Source organism: Amblyraja radiata, chromosome 38, assembly GCF_010909765.2.
Source record: "Amblyraja radiata isolate CabotCenter1 chromosome 38, sAmbRad1.1.pri, whole genome shotgun sequence".
Classification (NCBI taxonomy): domain Eukaryota; kingdom Metazoa; phylum Chordata; class Chondrichthyes; order Rajiformes; family Rajidae; genus Amblyraja; species Amblyraja radiata.
The window spans coordinates 14,799,700-14,815,762 of record NC_045993.1 but is presented as its reverse complement, the minus strand read 5'-3'; positions in this window follow the sequence as shown (position 1 = coordinate 14,815,762).

The following is a 16,063-nucleotide window of genomic DNA, read 5'->3' as shown; positions in this document are numbered from 1 at the left end:
CCACTGCTCATCACATTGCATATTGGGCAAGGGGATTGAAGGTTATGTGGCATGATACAAAAATAGGTGGAGGGGCAGGTAGTGTATAGAAAGCAGGGACTCTGCAGAAGGACTTGGATAGGTTAGGAGAGAGGGCAGAGAAGTGGTAGATGGAATATAGTGTAGCAAAGTGTAGAATCATGCATTTTGGTAGGAATAGAGGTGTCAATTATTTTCTAAATGGAGAGAGAATCCACAAATTGGAGTTGCAAAGGGACGGGAGTGCTGGTGCAGGAATCCCAAAACGCTAATCTGCAAGTTGAATCAGTAGTGAAGAAAGCAAAGATACTGCGAGCATTTATTTAGAGAGGACTGATACACAAAAACAGCTGAAGATCTATATGGCGCTGGTCAGGCCGCATTTGGAATATTGTGAGAAAACAAAATCCTTTCACATCTCCCCCCATCGCTCTGGGTTTAATCCCAAGATTGAGTCGCCACGAATATAATCCATTTGAATTGAAACATACAGCATGGAAACAGGCCGTTCAGCCCACCGAATCCATGCTGACCATCGATCACCCGTTGACATGAGAGGGAGTCCTAGAATGGAGCGTGGAAACAGGCCTTTTGGCCCAACTTGCCCACACCAGCCAACATGTCCCAGCTACACTAGACTAACCTGTCTGTGTTTGGTCCATATCCCTCCAAACCTGTCTTATCCATGTACCTGTCTTACTGTTTCTTTAATGATGGGATAGTTCCTGCCTCTGGCAGCTTGTTCCATACCTTTGTGTGAAAAGGTTAACCCTCAGATTTCTATTAAATCTTTTCCCCTTCACCTGAAACATATATCCTCTGGTCCTCGATTCACCTTCCCTGGGCATGAGACTCTGCATCAACCTGATCTATGCATCTCATGATTTTATACACCTCTATCAGATCACTCATACTCCTGCGCTCCAAGGAATAGTCCCTGGCTTCTCGACCTTTTCCTATAGCTCAGACCCTCTAGTCCTGGCAATATCCTCGTAAATCTACTCTGTATCCTTTCCAGCTTGTCAAACATATTTCATATAACATGATGCCCAGAACTGAACACAATGCAATAAATGTGGCCTCACCAACATCTTATATATCTCCTAACTTCTGTACTCAATACCTGCGACTCCATCTTCAAGGAGCCATGTACCTGCACTCCCAGATCCTTCTGCTCTATATAACGCTCCCCAGAGCTTTACCATTCACCGTGGAGGACCTGCCCATGTTAGACTACCCGAAATGCAACACCTCACATTTCTCTGTATTAAATTCCATCAACCATTCAGCCCACCTGGCCAATCGATCAAGATCCTGCTGCAATTTTTCAAATCCATCTGCAAAATCATCCACTTTTATATCATCAGCAAACTTGTTCTCATCAAAATCATTGATGTAGATGACAAACAGTAACAGTTGTAGTTCTATATTATTTAAACTAGTTCCATGTTTCCCACTTTCTCACCCATTGCCCACACACCTGGGGAATTTACAATGAACTTCAGGGACAGACACAGGGAGCAGTGATACCTGAGCTTGCAGATGCTGCCGGTGGCTGCAGTCGCCCCGCAGCAGGTTCTCCAATCGCCTCCCCGGCTTGTGTCTGACTGCATGTGGGGGAAGAAGAGGAAAGGTGAGCGGGGAAGGAGAGACAGTTTGATCGGCTGATCAGGGTGAATCGACTGCAGACCGCAGGAGACAACAATCAAATCAAGCGTCATACACCAACCCTCTCTCCCCATCATCACACACTCCCCAGTCCGCTCCTCTCTCCCCATCATCACACACTCTCCAGTCCGCTCCTCTCGCCCCATCATCACACACTCCCCAGTCCGCTCCTCTCTCCCCATCATCACACACTCCCCAGTCCGCTCCTCTCTCCCCATCATCACACACTCCCCAGTCCGCGCCTGTCTCCCCATCATCACACACTCCCCAGTCCGCTCCTCTCGCCCCATCATCACACACTCCCCAGTCCGCACCTGTCTCCCACAAAAGAAACCTAATGACCTGCTGGCCTTCTTAACAAGAGGAGTTGAGTATAGGAGCAAAGAGGTCCTGCTGTTGTACAGAGCCCTAGTGAGACCACACCTGGAGTACTGTGGGCAGTTTTGGTCTCCAAATTAGAGGAAGGACATTCTTGCTTTTGAGGGAGTGCAGCGTAGGTTCACAAGGTTAATTCCTGGGATGGCGGGACTGTCATATGTTGAAAGAATGGAGCGGGTGGGCTTGTATACTCTGGAATTTAGAAGGATGAGAGGATATCTTATTGAAACATAAGATTATTAGGGGATTGGACACGCTAGTGGCAGGAAACGTGGTGGGGGGTCCAGAAACAGGTGCCACAGTTTAAGAATAACGGGTTTGCCATTTAGAACGGAGATGAGGAAAAACGTTTTTACCCAGAGAGTTGTGAATCTGTTGCCTCAAAAGGCAGTGGTGGCCAATCATTTATTCCAAGTACATTGCAGACTCACAGTTCAGTTGATTCACAGCTTAGAATGAGTCGTGGCCTCTCCCTCGCGATCTTGGAGAGTAACTGACTCACCTGGCATCCGAGGTTTTATAGTCCGCGCCCCCCCCCCCCCACGGAAGGGGCTTACCTTCATTGCTGTGATTGACAGACGAGAGGACCAATTAGCTGATCTCAATTTTTAATCACTCATAACTTTTTTATTTTTCATCGATGGGAAAAGTCCTCGGTGTCAGCTCAGCGGAGGAGGACTGTGAATAAGATGGCCAAAAATCACAGCGATACAAGGTAGCGTTTTTTCTAAAATCAATATAAAGCGCAGACAGGAAGTGGTCAAGATGAGACTTGAATTATATAGATGGCTTCACTCTCTGCTCTCCCTCTAGAACTTTGTGTTAATGGAAACCACAGGAGAGAATTCAGTTGCTCCTGGAAAACTCACCTTGTGTCCCTGTCGTTCTTGGTCGGCATTGGCTGACTACTCACAAGTCCACTGGCAAGATCTCCACTTGGGGAGAGGATTTGTCTTCCCCTCACCTCTGTGTCTGTTGCTCCTAGTGACAACCCTGACCTGTCCAACGTACCATTTGAGTATCATGACCTGAAAGAGGTCTTCTGCAAGTTGCGAGCCACCTCTTTAACTCACCGTCCTTATGATTGTGCCATTGACTTATTATTCGATACTCCTCCACCCCGCGGTCACCTGCACTCGCTCTCTGCTCCTGAGATCAACCCCATGGAGAGATACATTTCAGAGTCTCTGGCAGCTGGTCTATTGCTTAAGATTAAAGAAAAACCCTGTCTATTCTCCTCTCCCGCCGGGACGAGGGTTTTCTTTCATTAAGAAGGATGGCGACCTTCGCCCTTGCATTGACTATCAAGGCCTGAATGACATCAGTGTCAAAAACCGTTACCCCATGCCACTCATCTCTGTCTTCAACTGCCTGCAGCGTGCCACCATGTTTACCAAGCTAGATCTACCCAATGCCCACCATTTGGTTCGCATCAAGGAAGGGGATGAGTGGGTCACACCCAGCGGGCATTATGAGTGCCTCGTAATCCCTTCGGCCTGTCTTCCAGACTGTGGTCAATGATGTGTCCGGGACATGCTGAACCAGTTTGTCTTTGTGTACCTGGATGACATCCTCGTCTACTCTAGCTCTGCATCGGAACATACCCGCCATATCTGTCTCGCCCTGCAGTGGCTATGGGAGAACCAGCTGTTCGTCAAGGCAGAGAAGTGTGAGCTCCACCAGTCCACATTGTCCTTCCTGGCTTACATCCTCTCTGCTGGCCACGTCGAGATGGATCCAGGAAAGGTGAGAGTGGTGGTAGATTGGCCTGAGTCTACCAGTCGGAAGGCCAACACTTCCTCGCCAATTTTTACCGCCACTTCATCCGCAACTACAGCATCCTGGCTACTCCTCTCACCTCTCACGGGCCCACAGGTTAAGAATAAAGGGCCGGCTATTTAGAACAGAGATGAGGAAAAACCTTTTCACCCAGAGAGTCGTGAATCTGTAAGATTCTCTGCCTCAGAAGGCAGTGGTGGCCAATTCTCTGGATGCTTTCAAGAGAGAGTTAGATAGAGCTCTTAAAGATAGCAGAGTAATGGGATATGGGGAGAAGGCAGGAACGGGGTACTGATTGTGGATGATCAGCCATGATCACAGTGAATGGCTCTGCTGACTCGATGGGCCGAATGACCTACTCCTGCACCTATTGTCTATTGTCTCCCTCCTCCAAGTTTGCCTGGTCCCTGCTGCTGAGGGGCATTCCAGGATCTTAAGCAATGCTTCACTTCCTGGAGCATCCTGAGCCGCCCCGTCAATTTGTGGTGGAGGTTGATGCCTCTGATATTGGAGTTGGGGCGGTGCTTTCCCAACGCTCCTCCAAGAATGGAAAGTAATCAAAATTTGCGCTTAAAAAGTGCCTGCGAGTTAATGGACCAAACAGATCTAAGCTACATTTTAATATAAAATAGAGCTAGAGCATGAGGTGGAGATGGAACTCGAGATGGGGCTGGAGTTGAAGCTGGAGATGGAGCTGGAGATGGAGCTGGAGATGGAGCTGGAGATGGAGCTGGAGCTGGAGCTGGAGATGGAGCTGGAGCTTGAGCTGGAGATTGAGCTGGAACTAGTGCCATGGATGGAGATGGAGACGCTGGAGGTGGAGATGGAGCTAAAGGTGGAGCTGGACATAAAGATGGACGTGTAGTTAGAGATAGAGATGGAGGTAGAGATACAGATGAAGAGGGAGGATGGGATACACATTATAAATAGTTATGTGTTAAAAAGTATTATAATTTGTTATAGTAATACATTACAAACTAAACATCATTATGTAATACTAGACTAAGTGGGACCCGTTGGGTCCCAACATCACACAGAAGGGTTGATCAACCAACGCAATATTCCACCTCTCCACCAATTCTAATATTGGTGGCCAGTTGGGGGGGGGGGGGGGGCTTTCTGGAGCGCTAGTATGGGTGTTGTGGGCTGAAGGGACTGATTTCCAGAGGGCTAGTATGCAAATTGTGCGCCAAATGGATTCTTGGGCTGGCGTCTCAGTCAATCAAGCCTGTTGTGCTGGCAACTCACTCACGGCTGGTGGGCTGGTAGTTGACTCATGGCTAATCCTTGAAATTCTATTTCAAGCAGGGTATAAGGCCACCAAATTCAAGTGCAGTTTCTTACCACGTCTAGCATGGTGCAAGGCTACCAAATTCAAGTGCAGTTTCATACCATTTGAAGTGGGGTGCAAAGCCACTAAAGACAGCGAGTCGTGACCTCTCCCTCCTCCATCTTGCAGAGACTGAGCCACACCCACATTTCCGGGTTTTATAACCCCTCAACCCCCCCCCCCCCCCCACCGGAAAAGGTGTGGCTTTCATGGAGTGATTGACAGGAGAGAGATTCTCAACATTTAAAAAAAAACATAACACTTTTATTTTTCATTGATGGGAAGAATTCTCTGCACCTGCTCAGCGGAGGGGGACTGAGTATGATGGCCAAAAATCACAGCCGTAAGTGGTAACGTTTTATCTAAAATCAATATACAGTGCAAACAGGAAGTAAGTTCATTTACAGTAGTGCCTTTTAACTTCAAGCCAAAGCACCCAAGCCACCATTTGCAGTAAGTAGTGCCTTTCAACTTCAAGCCAAAGCAACCAAGCCACCATTTGCAGTAAGTAGTGCCTTTCAACTTCAAGCCAAAGCTCCCAAGCCACCATTTGCAGTAAGTAGTGCCTTTCAACTTCATGCCACCATTTGCAGTAAGTAGTGCCTTTCAATTTCAAGACACACCCAAGCCAACCAGGGGAGGGGGGGGAGGGAGAGGGAGAGGGAGGAGGGGCGCTTTCTGGAGCACTCGTATGAACCATTTTAGAACCACTAGACATTTTTTTTGCAAGCTTTAGAACCAATAGACACACTTTTTGCAAGCTTTAGAACCAATAGACATTTTTTTGCAAGCTTTAGAACCAATAGACATTTTTTTACAAGCTTGAGAACCAATAGACAGTTTTTTGCAAGCTTTAGAACCAATGGACATTTTTTTGCAAGCTTTAGAACGAATAGACATATTTTGCAAGCTTTAGAACCAATAGACATTGTTTTGCAAGCTTTAGAACCAATAGACATATTTTGCAAGCTTTAGAACCAATAGACATTGTTTTGCAAGCTTTAGAACCAATAAACATTTTTTTGCAAGCTTTAGAACCAATAGACATTTTTTGGCAAACTTTAGAACCAATAGACACTTTTTGAAAAGCTTTAGAACCAATAGACACTAATTGCAAAGCTTTAGAACCAATAGACATTGTTTTGCAAGCTTTAGAACCAATAGACGTTTTTTTGCATGCTTTAGAACCAATAGACATTTTTTGCAAGCTTTAGAACCAATAGAGACATTTTTTGCAAGCTTTAGAACCAAAAGACATTTTTTTGCAGGCTTTAGAACCAATAGACATTTTTTTTGCAAGCTTTAGAACCAATAGACTTTTTTTGGCAAGCTTTAGAACCAATAGACATTTTTTGCAAGCTTTAGAACCAATAGACATTTTTTGCAAGCTTTAGAACCAATACAGACGCTTTTTGCAAGCTTTAGAACCAACAGACACATTCTGCAAGCATTTTAGAACCACTAAGGGCACTTACATTTGAGTAGACATGTGTTCAGTGTTATTCACAGCTCAGAGAAACGTGACCCTCTGCCTTCCTCCATCTTGAAGAAACTGTGTGGCACACCACCTCCTGGTTTCATAGTCCCTCCCCCCTGCCGCCAGCGGGGGCAGCAGAGAGAATGGGGAATGTTGTAAAAACATTAATATCTCTGTCATTTTTAATCGACGGGAAAAATTCTCGGCACACATACGGCGGAGGGGGGCTCTGAGCAAGGTGGCCAAAAATGACGGCCGTAGGTGGCGGCGTTCTCTCGGAAATCGCAGCACAGATGGCCAAAACCAGTCAAGAACAGACTTTTAGTAATATAGATAACATTATAATACAATATAATACACTATATCACTGTATATATAACGCACTATAACACACTCTCTATTACACTATAACAATTTAACTACATCATACTATATGAATATAACACATTATAATAAATATTTAATTTAATAGTATACACTAAACAGTCACTCTACCTGATTCTGCTGCTTTTGCACTGACAATTTAATAACTGGCACTGAGTAATAACTCTGACACTGGCTCATGCCACTTAAATCAGCTGCCCTGGTCATTTTATGACTTTTTTAATTGTATTTTAATGTTGCTTTTTTTACCTGTACTTTTTTAAACTATTCGTACAGTTTTTATTGTTCTTTAGTAACTTGTCAGTTTCTTTGTTGAACTAAATTAAGGCGCATGTTGCAATCAAAAGTGCTTGAACAATTGGTTGGGAAGAAAGTCAACCTGAGAACTGGATTGTTTTTTATTTATGCGTGAAATGTTTAAGTTTTTATGTGCGATGCTCCGATATTCCCTGGGAAAGGTCTTTTCATTTAGCACTGTACAATTGTGATAATGTTAATGATAATTCTATAATATCCCATAATAGATTATAACACTAGATTAACACAATATCCTATAATAGATTATAACACTATTATACACAAACACACACCATAATACATTATAACACATACACTATAATACACTAACACTGCAGAGCTCAATCTGGCGCGGCGTCCGCAGCCTGGAAACCCTCGAGAGGGACCCGGGGGGAAGAAGAAGCTCCGAATGCCGGCCCGCGGCCAACTTCTACTGCGGGCGCGGCATGGACTTGCCATCACCCCTGGAAGGGAGCTTCGACTGCCGGCCCTGTGGTCTGCGGTGCTTCTGGCTGCAGCGCGGCGGGGTCTTTAAAACTTCGACCGTCGGCCTGCGGCCTATACCAACCTAAAGCATCCGGTGGGGAAGAGCCGACTCTGGACTTACCTGGACGCCCGCAGCGACGGCTGCGGAGGGTTGAGGTCCCGACCATGGGGGGAAAATGGAGGAGGACTGGCCAAATGTTGTGTCTCCATGGATGTTTCTGTGAAATTGTTATTGTGTTTTTGTGTGTCCTTTTTCATTGTACCGCTGCTGGCACATTTATTTCACTTGCACTTTATGTGCAATGTGACGAATAAAACCGTATTGTATTGTATTGTATTGTAGTGTATCACACTATAACACTCCATAATACGCGATAACGTTACACACTATAACACATAATAAACCGAAACACATTTTCACACACTAGTGCACATTTTAACACACACTCTGCTACACTATAACACACTAGCATACATTATAACACATTACAACACAATCTAAAACATTATAACACACTATAATACTATAACACATGATAATACGTTATTACACACTATAACACACTAAAACACACTATAATACACTCTATATATTACTAAAAGTAGGATCTTGACCACTTTTGGGGGTTTTGGGTTGAAGTAAAAAGGCACTGCAAAGGGTTGTTTGGGGGGTTTGGGTTGAAGTAAAAAGGTACTGCAAATGATTGTTTGTCTAAACTTGACAACTGTTTGCACTATATTGATTTTAGATAAATCGCTACCATTTACGGCTGTGATTTTTGGCCATCTTACTCAGTCCCCCTCCGCTCATCAGGTGTAGACGATTCTTCCCATCATATAACATATAACCATATAACCATATAACAATTACAGCACGGAAACAGGCCATCTCGGCCCTACAAGTCCGTGCCGAACAATTATTTCCCCCTAGTCCCATCTACCTGCACTCAGACCATAACCCTCCATTCCTTTCCCATCCATATACCTATCCAATTTATTTTTAAATGATAAAATCAAACCTGCCGCCACCACTTCCACTGGAAGCTCATTCCACACAGCTACCACTCTCTGAGTAAAGAAGTTCCCCCTCATGTTACCCCTAAACTTCTGTCCCTTAATTCTGAAGTCATGTCCTCTTGTTTGAATCTTCCCTACTCTCAATGAAAAATAAAAGTGTTATTAGTGTTTAAAAAATGGTGAAAATCTCTCTCCTGTCAATCATGCCATGAAAGCCACACCTTTTCCGGTGGGAGGGGAAGGGATTATAAAGCCCGGAAGTGTGGGTGTGGCTCAGTCTCTGCATGATAAGGGAGGGAGAGGTCATGACTCTGACCTGTGCATCAACTGAACACACTGAATGTCTACTGAACTGTGAGTGTGGTGTTTTGTGTGGTTTTATGGTGGTTTCACCCTGTTTGAAATGGTATGAAACTGCATTTGAATGTGGTGGCCTTGCACACTGCATGAAAGGGTATGAAACTGCATTTGAATGTGGTGTTGTTGCACCTTCCTTGAAATGGTATGAAACTGCACTTGAATTTGGTGGCCTTGCACCTTGCTCGAAGAGGTAAGAAACTGTGCTTGAATTTGGTGGCCTTGCACCCTGCTTGAAATGGTAGGAAAATGGATTTGAATTTGGTGGCCTTGCACTCTGCCTGAAATGGAATTTCAAGGAATAGCTGTGATTCAACTGCCAGCCCACCAGCCGTGAGTGAGCTGCCAGCACATCAGGCTTGAGGGACTGAGCTGCCACCCCAAGAATCCATTTGGCCCACAATGTCCATACTAGCCCTCTGGAGACCAGTAGTCCCTGCAGCCAACAACACCCATACCAGCGCTCCAGAAAGACCCCCCCCCCCCCACCCCACTGTCCACCAATATTGGAATTGGTGGAGAGGTGGAATATTGCGTCGGGGAACCTGCCCTCCCATGTGAACATGGGACCCAACGGGTCCCACTTAGTCTAGTAACACACTATAATACAATACAACATATAACACACTATAACACTATAATAGTCTAATACGCTACAACACACATTGTATATAGCACAATATAACACTAACACACTATCTAACACACTATAACTATATACTATAACACATTACATATACAATATACTATAACACATTATAATACACTATAACAGACTATGACACACTGTACTCTACTATATACAATATACAGTAATACAAAATGACACAAATAAAACAATATAATACATTATAACATTAAGCACATTATAATACTATAATACACTTTAATAATATTACGTGCGATATCACACGATAGTGTACGCGATAATAACTGTAGCACACTAATCTACTATAACAGTATTACAAGATAAAATAAATACAAAGCACAGTGTAACATACACCATAATACACCATTAAAATTGTACAAGGCATTGGTGAGACCAAATCTGGAGTATGGTGCACAATTTTGGTCGCCCAATTATAGGAAGGATGTCAACAAAATAGAGAGAGTACAGAGGAGATTTACTAGAATGTTGCCTGGGTTTCAACAACTAAGTTACAGAGATAGGTTGAATAAGTTAGGTCTTTATTCTCTGGAGCGCAGAAGGTTAAGGGGGGACTTGATAGAGGTCTTTAAAATGATGAGAGGGATAGACAGAGTTGATGTGGACAAGCTTTTCCCTTTGAGAATAGGGAAGATTCAAACAAGAGGACATGACTTCAGAATTAAGGGACAGAAGTTTAGGGGTAACATGAGGGGGAACTTCTTTACTCAGAGAGTGGTAGCGGTGTGGAATGAGCTTCCAGTGGAAGTGGTGGAGGCAGGTTCGTTGGTATCATTTAAAAATAAATTGGATAGGCATATGGATGAGAAGGGAATGGAGGGTTATGGTATGAGTGCAGGCAGGTGGGACTAAGGGAAAAAAAGTTGTTCGGCACGGACTTGTATGGCCGAGATGGCCTGTTTCCGTGCTGTAATTGTTATATGGTTATATGGGTTATCAAACCAGCCGACAAGGGGGGTGCCGTGGTAGTCTGGCGCATCGATCTCTACAAAGCTGAGGCCACGCGCCAACTCTCGGACACCTCCTCCTACTTACCCCTGGACCATGACCCCACTGACGAGCACCAGGCCACCATTGTGCCTTCCCTCATAATGGTAACCATTGTGGGGGGATGTTTCTATGTTAAAGATCCTTATTGCTCCGTTTCCAAGATGGCTGCCGGAAGGGAGAGTGAACGCTGGCGCGATTAGCTGTCGCTGCTCTCTCTTTGAATTGTGTCTTTGAATTGTGTATTGTTGATATCTTTATTATTTTTTTTATTTATTTTTTGTCGTTATTTTTTGTTTTGTTTCATTCCGCTTACATGTTTTTTTATTCTGTCACTAAATTTTGTAAGGTGTCCTTAAGAGTCTTGAAAGGCGCCCATAAATAAAATGTATTATTATTATTATTAATATTATTAATATTATTATTATTATTATTATTATTATTATTATTATTATTATTATTATTATTATTATTATAATAATAATTATTATTATTATTATTAATATTATTATTTTTAGCACTCTCTCCGGAGACTGTCTGTTATTTGCACTCCAAGGAACTTTATGCTCTCCACTCTCTCCACCGTGGTGCCACTGATGTTGAGGGGTGTGTGTTTGGTCTGCGACCTCCTGAAGTCGACAATCATCTCCTTTGTTTTTTCTACGTTTAATTCTAGATTGTTGTTGCCGCACCAGTCCACTAGTTGTTTCACTTCCTCCCTGTACATTGTTTCATCATCTCCACTGATGAGTCCCACCACTGTGGTGTCATCTGCAAATTTTAACACACTAAGATAGATAATAATGCACTACAACATAACTATAACACTTTATGTTAAAGTGTTTGTTGTGTATTTGACTATATTAATGAGTTATATTGGTTTAGAGTGCGATTTAGTGTGTTATAGTGTATTATAGTGTTAAAGTGTGTTATAGTGTTATAATGCATTATGGTGTATTATAGTTTTACTGTGATACTGTTAAATTAATTTATAATGTGATAATTTGTAATCTCTTTCAGTATTTAACACTGTTTAGTATTTAACACTGTTTAGTTTTAACCTACTATATTAGGCTGTGGGCCGAGGAGCTTTTTTGTGAAGTTTCGTGACCCAATTCATGGAATTACATGAAGTTTTCACATATTGTGTAAAAATATCATATAAATCATCCCTGAAACTCGTCAAGAACGAAACTTGCACATTTTTTATTAAATTAGAGAAAAAACGGAAAATGTTCGGGTATTTTTAGTCCAATCAAAGCACGTTTGACATTGTCGGACGCCAGGTGGCCAATCACGCGATTTGTTTCAGGCCAGGGAGCCCACAACATGGCTGAGAGTGCTTCCACTGATGCAGTTCCAGTTGATTCACAAAGTTTGACTGCAGCACCTCACCAGGGACTTTGCTTTCAAGGCTTTGTTCCACTTATATCCACTTAGCTGCACATTCTTCAGACTTCTTAATGCTTTTCTCACTAAATTCAATTACCCTGCTGCAAGTTTCCACAACATGTATTCCACAGAACTACAAAGAACCTTCATCGGAACCTCCAGTAAAACAGGCATCAGTGGAAGCACTCTCAGCCATGTTGTATGCTCCCTGCCTAGCTAGCCTGAAACAAAGTGCGTGATTGGCCACCTGGCGTCCGATTCAATGTCAAACATGCTTTGATTGAAATATAAATATCCAATATTTTTCAGTTTTTTCTCTAATTTAATTTAAAAAACGTGCAGGTTTTGTTCTTGACGAGTTTCAGGGGTGATGTATATAATATTTTTACACAATATGTGAAAATATCATGTAGTTCCGTGAGTTGGGTCACCGAAAAGCTCCTCGGCCCACAGCCTATAAAGGCAATAGCCCTCATTTGCAAAGGCACCATCGGGGGGGGGGGGGGGGGGGGGGGGGGGGGGGATCTGTAACATAAATATAGGCTCATTGTAACTTAAAATGAATACTCATCGAGTAAACATCAGAGCATTCGATTCTTGGTCAGGATGTGACATTTACATCAGGAAAAAGACAGGTCTCTTACAGGTCTGTCACCCAGCCAGGCACTGCCCCAGTCCCACTATGGCCGTTACCCCCACTATGGCGGTCCATATCGGAGTATCCATACTCAGAGGATCTGTCCTGACCCTTTAATTAGGCAGGTTCATGAGCCCTTAAAACTTGGGAGTTCTGCTGCAGTCTCATTAAAATTCTTATTAAAGCGACCGGAAGATGCCTTGCAGGAATGTCCCCCAGCCTGAAACTGCCCCAGTCCCACTACGGCCGTGACTCCCACTCTGCACACTGGCAGTCATTGGGATTCAGTCTAGGGAGGAACCCACAAGAACTAATTCGGCTGGTTCAGGAGCACGTCATTTATATATCTGGACTGCAACACGGAAGAAGGCTGCCCATAGTGTAATATGAGCATTATTGGGTCGACAGATGGCACAATGGGCTAAGTGTTCGGCTGGCGACCGGAAGGTGGCCGGTTCGAATCCCGCTTGGAGTGCATACTGTCGTTGTGTCCTTGGGCAAGACACTTCACCCACCTTTGCCTGTGTGTGAATGTGTGTGAGTGATTGGTGGTGGTCGGAGGGGCCGTAGGCGCAGAATGGCAGCCACGCTTCCGTCAGTCTGCCCCAGGGCAGTTGTGGCTACAGAAGTAGCTTACCACCACCGAGTGTGACTGAGGAATGAATGAATAATGCGATGTAAAGCGCCTTGAGTATTAGAAAGGCGCTATATAAATCCCATCCATTATTCTTCTCAATGATATGTCATCGTTCTCAATTTTGCTTCATCTAATTTCATCAATTGCGGCGCTGCCTTGCAGCTGCGGTGCATGCAGTCCTTTTGTCTTTTATTTTTTTGTTTTCTTTTGTTCCGTTGTTAGTTTATTTCGGTTTATTTAGTTGTATATGTGGGGGGGTGGGTGAAACATATTTTTTGACTCTTCCTTCGGGGGGGATGCGACCTTTCTTGCATTATCCCGTCTCCGTCCGCGCTGAAGCCTATGGCGGAGCTGGCGGCCTCCAACTGGGACCGACCTCGAGGCTCCGGAGGCAAAGCCAGCCAGGACTTAACAACGCAAGGCTGGCCGGCTTCGGGGCTGTGGTGGCGTTGCAACCCAACTTCCGGCTGGACTCCGGAGCCTCGGAGGCTTAGCCAGTAGACGACATCATCGGGAGCTCGCAGGTCACAGGTTGGTAACCTGTTTTTCTGGAGCTCCAGCATCAACAGCTTCGTTGGCTGGACTGGAGGGTGGAAGCTTCGACAACCCCGGGCCGCGGAGTTTGAACCGGCCCGTTTGCGGAGCTTGGATTCAGCTGCGGAACTTGTTTACCATCACCCGGTGGGGTCACAACATGGGGCCTGGATTGCCTCAGCACAGAGGGAGAGCAAGGAGGAAAGAGACAATGACTTTGGGACTTTTTGCCTTCCATCACAGTGAGGAGGTGCCTGGTGGACTCATTGTGGTGGATGTTGAACTGTGTGTTTTGTTATTTATTCGATGTTATGACTGCAGGCTAAACTATTTTGTTGCACTGAAAAGTGCAATGACAATAAAATTGAATCTAATCTAATCTAAATCTGTGGAAAATCGATTTCTAGACACATTTTTGATGCTCAGTCCACAGCCTAAAGTATAATGTGAAACTTGCTCTTGACTGAGGAACAGCACAGAGCCGGTCCCGAAGTCGAGGAATAACTCCCATCGATTCCTGGAACCAGTGAAGTTGCTTCACTGCGGCTGCGTGAGAATAAAAAAATAAAAAAAAATGTAATAGATTTTTTTGAAAGATAGAGCTATAGAGAGAAAAGAGGGAGAAGAAAAAATAAAAAAAAATTAAAACACAATTTTGGAGATAGGTCCGTAGATTATAAAGTGTAATTATTCATCCAACCCTGGATTCAAGTTTCAGTCAAGCTTCCGTGCTGAACCAATTTACCCTTTCAGAAAATCAATAAATGGACTCCATATTCTAGCAAATAGTTCTGATTTGTCAATTAAGACAAATCTAATTTTTTCCGAATGTAAGGTCTCAGACATTTCCATAATCCACATTTTAATTGTGGGGGTTGTTGGGTTTTTCCAACATTTTAATATTAATTTTTCCCAATTATTAGGACTCAAGGAAATGTCTTTGGTTTATTGTAAGTTTTATGCTTTGTTCTGATATTCCTAATATTATTAGTTTTGGATCAGGATCCAATTGGATATTAACAACTTCAGAAATAATTGTTTTAAAAATATCCGTCCAAAATTTAAAATTTTTTAAACAATTTACAAAAGTATGAGTTAAATTAGCTTCTAAACGTTGACATTTGTCGCAATAGGAGAGCTATTTGGAAAAATTCTGTTTAATTTTGTTTTTAGAGTAGTGCTTTAAATTGTATTAAGGAGTGTCTGGCATTTAACGAGCATTGATGTATATGTTGTAAACTTTCATCTATGGAGCGAAGGAATAGGTGACATTTTGGGTCGAGCCCCTCCTTCAGACTCATGTGAATGTAATTTATTAGATATTCGCTAAGCGAGGGGAGAGGGGGATGGGCGAGCCCTCCCCGGGGGGCATCAACGACAGAAATGATGTTACTGTTCATCTCCATGAGTCAGTGAGCCAAGGTTGGAATTTTCTGCAAAACATAAGTACCCACCCACCAACGAGCGCTGATACCCAGCCTGTACATAGCAGAGGCCGGGATTACACCCCCTATTCCCGTCTCTGCGACCCCCTCCTCTCTGAAGATACAAATTAAGGGGATTAAAAGAAAGCCGACACAATCCTGGCTCACACACACATTTAGAATGTTGAGAACATAAGGTTTTAGTATAATAGAGATAGATATAGAGGAAACCTTATCAAGTTTGAATTTATTGTCACATGTGCCAATTAAGGTACAGTGATATTTGAGTTACTATACAGCCATACTAAGTAAAAAGCAACAAGACACTTAGCCACATAAAGCAAAATTTAACACAAACATCCATCACAGCGGAATCCACATTGAACCGTCCGCAGTCGCCACTGGCGACGGTCCGATGTCCGAAGCTCTCGCGTCGGGATGATGGATACTCCGGCATCAGGACAGATTGGAACACTCCGCAGCATGGAGCTCCCGAGTCGGCCTCTTCTTACCAGAGACCACGGACTTCACGGTGTTAAAGTCCACAGGATCGCAGGCTCCACGATATTAAAGTCCAAGCACCCGCGGTTTGAA